Source organism: Limulus polyphemus, unplaced genomic scaffold, assembly GCF_000517525.1.
Source record: "Limulus polyphemus unplaced genomic scaffold, Limulus_polyphemus-2.1.2 Scaffold30, whole genome shotgun sequence".
In the NCBI taxonomy this organism is placed as follows: Eukaryota; Metazoa; Arthropoda; class Merostomata; order Xiphosura; family Limulidae; genus Limulus; species Limulus polyphemus.
The window spans coordinates 978,366-984,780 of record NW_013665640.1 but is presented as its reverse complement, the minus strand read 5'-3'; positions in this window follow the sequence as shown (position 1 = coordinate 984,780).

Below are 6,415 nucleotides of genomic sequence, written 5' to 3'. Positions count from 1 at the left end.
AAACTTTACACATTATATAGGCTACGCTAATGTGACGTTTAGGCGGTTCTTTTAACTATTATACGTGATGTACGTTGTTTTGGGGGTTAGTTAATGAAAGTGTTCCAAAACACGACATTAATGTCTTGACGACCTAATACATATGTTGGCTTAAACCTATACATAGCAAGTACAGTAATTAAAGCTAGGCTAGTTATGCCTATACGCATATGCTTGTTCTATCTTGTACATAGCATGTAGAGTAACCAAATATAGCAGAGGATTATATTTAAAATAAATATAACTGTAGAACTCCAACTTGTCATTTAGTTTTCTATTGTGTGGTGACTAAGTGTTATTTAATTTTCACATTTCATATTTTTGGGTGAAAGTGTTTATGACGAATAAGACAATATTACTATATATAGATATCATAATATGAATATCAAACAACATCATAATATGTATATCAAACAGTACCATTTAGCTCATAACTGGTGTATACATTGCCAATACATTTTACATGATTAACCAACAAACTGAAGTAATATATATATACATTGTGGTACCATTGAGGATTTAATAATTTATTTAGATATAACATAATTATTATTATTCTCTTTGTTTAATGCAAACTAGAGTTTATTATGTAAAATATCTATAAACGTAATTAAAATCACGACCGATATCTCCAGAATGTAACTTTATTAGCTCAATATATCGCTATTACAGCTTCGTCAGGAGCTATTAATATCCTACTGGATTAGTAAATAGATAAAACATACATAAGACCCGAAGAACGGATAAATTAAACTCACAAGGCAATTTGATTTAACATTCAAAACGTTCAGCAAAAGAAGTAATAACGATTAGCCGAAATAAAGTTCATATCCAAACTGACTAGTGCAATATAACAGAATAACCAATGTTCAAAAGCAACCATCTCGATTACTCCTGACATTTTTTGAATAGAGTATATTTGAAATGGCATCTTATTAATGTGAATGAAATGTTATGAACGTAACAAAAACAAGTATAACTAATTTTTTTCATTTTTAGTGAAACTTCATACTTTTCCAAGATTACTTTTTTAAGGCTATTCAAGTGTTTTGCGGACTATTAAAAATTGTGAAACATACCATAATACACTACTCTTTTTAAATACCCTTATCTAACATACAGTATAAGATTAAAAACGTATATGATTCTCTTTCGTGTATTATCAGTGAAGATGACTTGAGTTAGAAATTGTTGTTTATTTCCTGTAAAACGTTTTCATCAACCCTAAACTTTGATACATAAAAGTCAAAACTAGGCGGTTTAGATGTTTTGGAGTATATTCATGTGTTTGTTTTGCTAAACAATAAATTACAATATCAATAAAACATTGTGGTACCCGAGAAAGACATTTGAAATTACATAGTAGTTGCATGCAAGTGTTAAACAAGTTCACATTGTCATATATTAATACACATATTTCGTGACTTCTCATCATAATAACCTTTTAATGAGAATATGAGCCATATCAGATCTGTAATGTTGTAAGTTTTTAATTACAAAGAGTTTAATAAAATGAGGTCAAAGCACGTAACGAAATTCAAAAATAAATAAAAAATCAGAAAAATCTTCTCGCGGAAATGGGTTTTCTGCTTTGTTTTCCATTCGACTTTTAAATATTATATAGTTTTGTCCCTTTGTAAGCGCTAAGTTCGGATTTATAGCGTTAAATTATAGATTTGACTGCCAGCAATGGACAAAGCACTGATAGGCCATTTTGTAGCATTGTACTACAAAAACAACAGTATAAACAGTTTGTATTACACACCTACCTTCCATCATGTACCTGGATATCTATTTGTGAGCTAGTAAACAAAATATATCTAAGCCTATTCTGGTTGTGAAAGGCTTAACTAAACACCATTGGTAAAAATATCAACAAATGTATTTTGAAATTTGAATAATTAAACTATAAGTGTGTTTATAGATTGATTGTTTTAACAAACCAAAAAATGTGTTTCGATGTAATAACTTTAACCGTAACTATGAAAAATGTCATGGAAAGCGAATACTTTTGTTTTCCAGGAGAAAATATAGTTTTTAATCTATACGTATTAACCAGCTCTAAAATTGAATATGTCTGCTATAAGTAAAGCTTGGAAAAGCTCTTCTCATTTAGTTTTGTATTAACCAATTAGTTATTCATCCTTTAATTATAACTTTGTATTTATCATAAAAGTTCATAATGTTAAAAATTTTAAAGAAAGTTATATTTCTATTTAAGTGGATTTACTTAATCAGTGAAATTAAATTAAATTATTGAAATATCCGAGTACTCGCACGTGACATTAATCAATAAAGTATCATATGTATGCCAAAAAGTTAGTATTCTTTTAACTAAGTAAAGTGTTTACTACACATTAAACCAAGTAACATAAGCTTAAATTATACGATTAATGATTTTCTTTTTCAAACCTTTTGTAATATTTTTTTTATAATGAACAAAGCGCTGGTATTGTTCGAATTTTTCTGACTATTGCTACAAAAACACCGGTGTTATTTTGTTTCTAATCTCGAATGTCACGTATAATGGTGAAATGTTATCGTTTCTACATCCTCGACAGAAAGTTAATAGACTGATCCTGTTTTAGGTATGCGTACTGATCCTGTTTTTGTTATGTTTATTGGCTAGTGTGAGCTGTTTTGTTGTCATAATAATCAGATATCGTGGGCTAAAGGTCTTCCTGCAAACTCGAAAGTGGTGTTACTGGCAAACCATGCTCTCTACAGCTCTTGTATTTGATGCCATCTCTTATCTGTAAGACCACATAAGGCATATCAAGAGATAAACGAGGATTGCAAAGATCACGTTTATACGATACTTCGAAGTGGATCGCAAAGCAAAAGCAATATAATTTGTCCTTGCAATCACTCAAAGGTATTCTATTTCGTTTTATCCTATACATCATTCCTTACAGGAACAGTTATGCAGTTAAAGGATTCATGACAGAAATAAAATACTGCACAAGCCATTTAACTCTTTTATCCATTGCGTAGCCTGTGGTATATCAGAAGTTTCTCAAGAGCTTAGGTAGACAGTAGACGGACATCGTTCTCGAACGCGATCGTTTGAAGAGTTTTAAGGCGTTCATAATGACAATATGAAACTGTAGGACTCCCTTCTACTACGCTTGTATCTTCCGCTCCTTCTGTCTACATCTTTCTTAGTCTTGCCTTCTGAGTTATTGTATAATCAAACTTTACTTTCTATTACTGTCATTTCCATAAAATATCTAACTGTGAGAAATATACTAAATATTTAAGCTGAATTTATATACTTCTAGCATTTCGGCTCACTTAGTCTGCTTATTTCCTCTGCTCGCATTTAGTATTCCTTTATAATTCACACATGTGTAAAATTTTACCATTTTTTATGCATTTTTTATGTTTTTATTTAATTTTTGCTTTCATCAGCAATCTGCTCATTTCCCTTTTTCGCATTTAGTATTCCTTTATAGTTCCGCATTTTTAAAATTTTACCCTTTTTTATGCATGTTTATGTTTTTATTTAGTTTTTCCTTTAATCAGCACTAAGTCTGCTTATTTCCCTTGCTCGCATTTAGTTTTCCTTTATAGTTCCCGCATTTTTAAAATTTTACCCTTTTTTATGCATTTTTATGTTTTTATTTAATTTTTGCTTTAATCAGCACTTGGTCTGCTCATTTCTCTTGCTCGCAGTTAGTATTCCTTTATAGTTCCCGCATTTTTAAAATTTTACCCTTTTTTATGCATTTTTTACGTTTATGTTTAATTTTTCCTTTAATCAGCACTTGGTATGCTCATTTCCCTTGCTCGCATTTAGTATTCCTTTATAGTTCCCGCATTTTTAAAATTTTACCCTTTTTTATGCATTTTTTACGTTTATGTTTAATTTTTCCTTTAATCAGCACTTGGTATGCTCATTTCCCTTGCTCGCATTTATTCTTCCTTTATAGTTCCCGCATGTTTAAAAATTCACCGTTTTTTATGTATTTTTTACGTTACTATTTAATTTTTGCTTTTAGTCCTTCCGTTATTTTTCTTCTGTGACATATTTTCTGTTCTTTCTCTTTTTCTCTCGCCTACTTAGTTTTTCTTCGTTATTTAACGTAAGTCTACATTTCTTCGAATATGTCTTTGCTATTTTTTGCCGTTTTATATTGCTTCTTTTCTTCTCTATATCTATCTCTTTATGTGCAATCATTAATCTCTAGAGATATTTGTTTGCTGAACTTTGATTTTTGGTTATTTTTTGTCTTCTCTCGCTTATGTCATTTTCATTGTTCTGTCGCTTGTCAGTTCTTCACTTCTTACAGTCTGCTTCTTTTCATAGCTGCGATTTGATTCCTGACTTTATTTTTAGTCTATTATCTCTTTCCGTTCCTTTGGTCAATTTACTCACACAAAAAGAGTGTTCATCACTCTATACATTATCTTTATTGACTTGCAATCGTTCAATTCTTCACACTCAAGACTTATTAAATATTCTTTTAAATAGAAAATATAGCAAAACTATGTAGAATAGAACACGCTGTCTTGGTTAGTAAACATATTACAAAATCGAATTTTAATAACGTCTTCATATGGCACCCATGTTCCAAGAAGGATGTTTGTTTGTTTCCTTTGAAGTTAAGCACAAAGCTATACAATGGGCTATCTGTGCTCTGCCCACCACGGCTATCGAAATTCGGTTTCTAGCGTAATAAATCCGCAGACATGCCGCTGTGCCACTGGGGGGGGGGGCGTTCAATAAGGTTTGTTTGTTTTTGAATTTCGCGCAAAGCTACACGAGGGTTATCTGCGCTAGCCGTCCCTAATTTAGCAGTGCGTATGCTACGTCTCAAAATAGTGTAAAGGGACGGCCCACACTTCCATTTATACCATAGTGCGCTCTGAGAGTGATAGTCGAAGACCATTATTTGATCAGACAAGAGTAGTATAATAATTGCGTGAAAATTATAAACAAATAAACAAACACTATTTACTAACATATCATGTTTCGCTAACTTATGTGTTATAAAATATATGTAAGCGTAAGAAATGACATTCTCAACTAGTAATATCAGAAGTCTAATATGAGCTACTGCGTTATGATATTTTAAATTAAATGTTAGGGAGATGAATAAAGCTTGCGTGCTAAATGTTAATTGGAAAGCTTGCAGCCTGAAGGTCTTTTTTTTTTTATCCGCAGTAAAATGATATACATGTACATGCATGAAGAATAATGCATTGAGCACAATGGCTATTGGTTAGCGTGAAAAAAACTAAAACAAAACAAACAATAAAACTAAGGTACGATTACGTAAGATTCAAACTTCTTTACGAGAGTCTCATTAATTATTCCTTTTTAAAACTTATCAAGCCAACGAGAGTTTATATATTTCTTCTAAGATACTTAAACTAAACAGGTTTCATGTAAAAGGACAACCGAACAAAAAATGCTCTCGGTTTATTTGTTTCGAAGTTCTTCTCTTGTCTTAATACTGTGACTTTCTCTTAGCGACACCTTTTCTATACAAGAAGAAATTGTATACATTTTCTTTTAAAGTTTCAACTATATTTTACACTCATTCTTATCCGTATTTTTTTTAGCTATCTATTTATTCAACACCAGCAGTAATTTTCTTCTTTTAATCTCACGTCACCAATCTCATCAGGTTTTTCTAATTTCCGACACATCAGTGTTCAGTTACCATGGAAACATGTCAGGTATTAGTCACGTACCTAATTGTTTGTCTAGAATAGACTAATAGAGTTGATCGTAGGGTTTTGTTGTCATAGCAACGGCAACCGTAATCTGAAATTCTATGTTTTCTGTAACATATGATATGGTGCTAAGGGGTCGTTCGTGATATTCGACATTTTTTTACGAACGTATAAAACGTACGCTTTTTCGTTACCCTCACAATCTCCTCTGAAAGCATACGTGTAAATTGACAAAGTTATTTTTGCAAACTAATATTATCGGCCATTAATAATTGTAAACAAGGTACTGGGAAATAAGAAAGTGGTGTTTCTTTAAGTCCAAAAGATTTACAGATGTTGCTGCTAGTCAATACATTTACAAGTTTTTGTTAAATAAGGTACTGTGAAATATGAAAGTGGTGTTTCTTTAAGTCCAAAAGATTTACAGATGTCGCTGCTAGTCAATACATTTACAAGTTTTTGTTAAATAAGGTACTGTGAAATAAGAAAGTGGTGTTTCTTTAAGTCCAAAAGATTTACTGATGTTGCTGCTAGTCAATACTTTTTCAAGTTTTTGTATTAATAGAAAATATTTTATTTTTCGACATTTTTTGAAAATCTCTCACAACTCACACATCCTCCTTCTACAATGTTCTCTTTGCGCGCTCGTGAAAATGGCGAAAATTGTGAATAACCCCTTAAATATTAGCTTTCA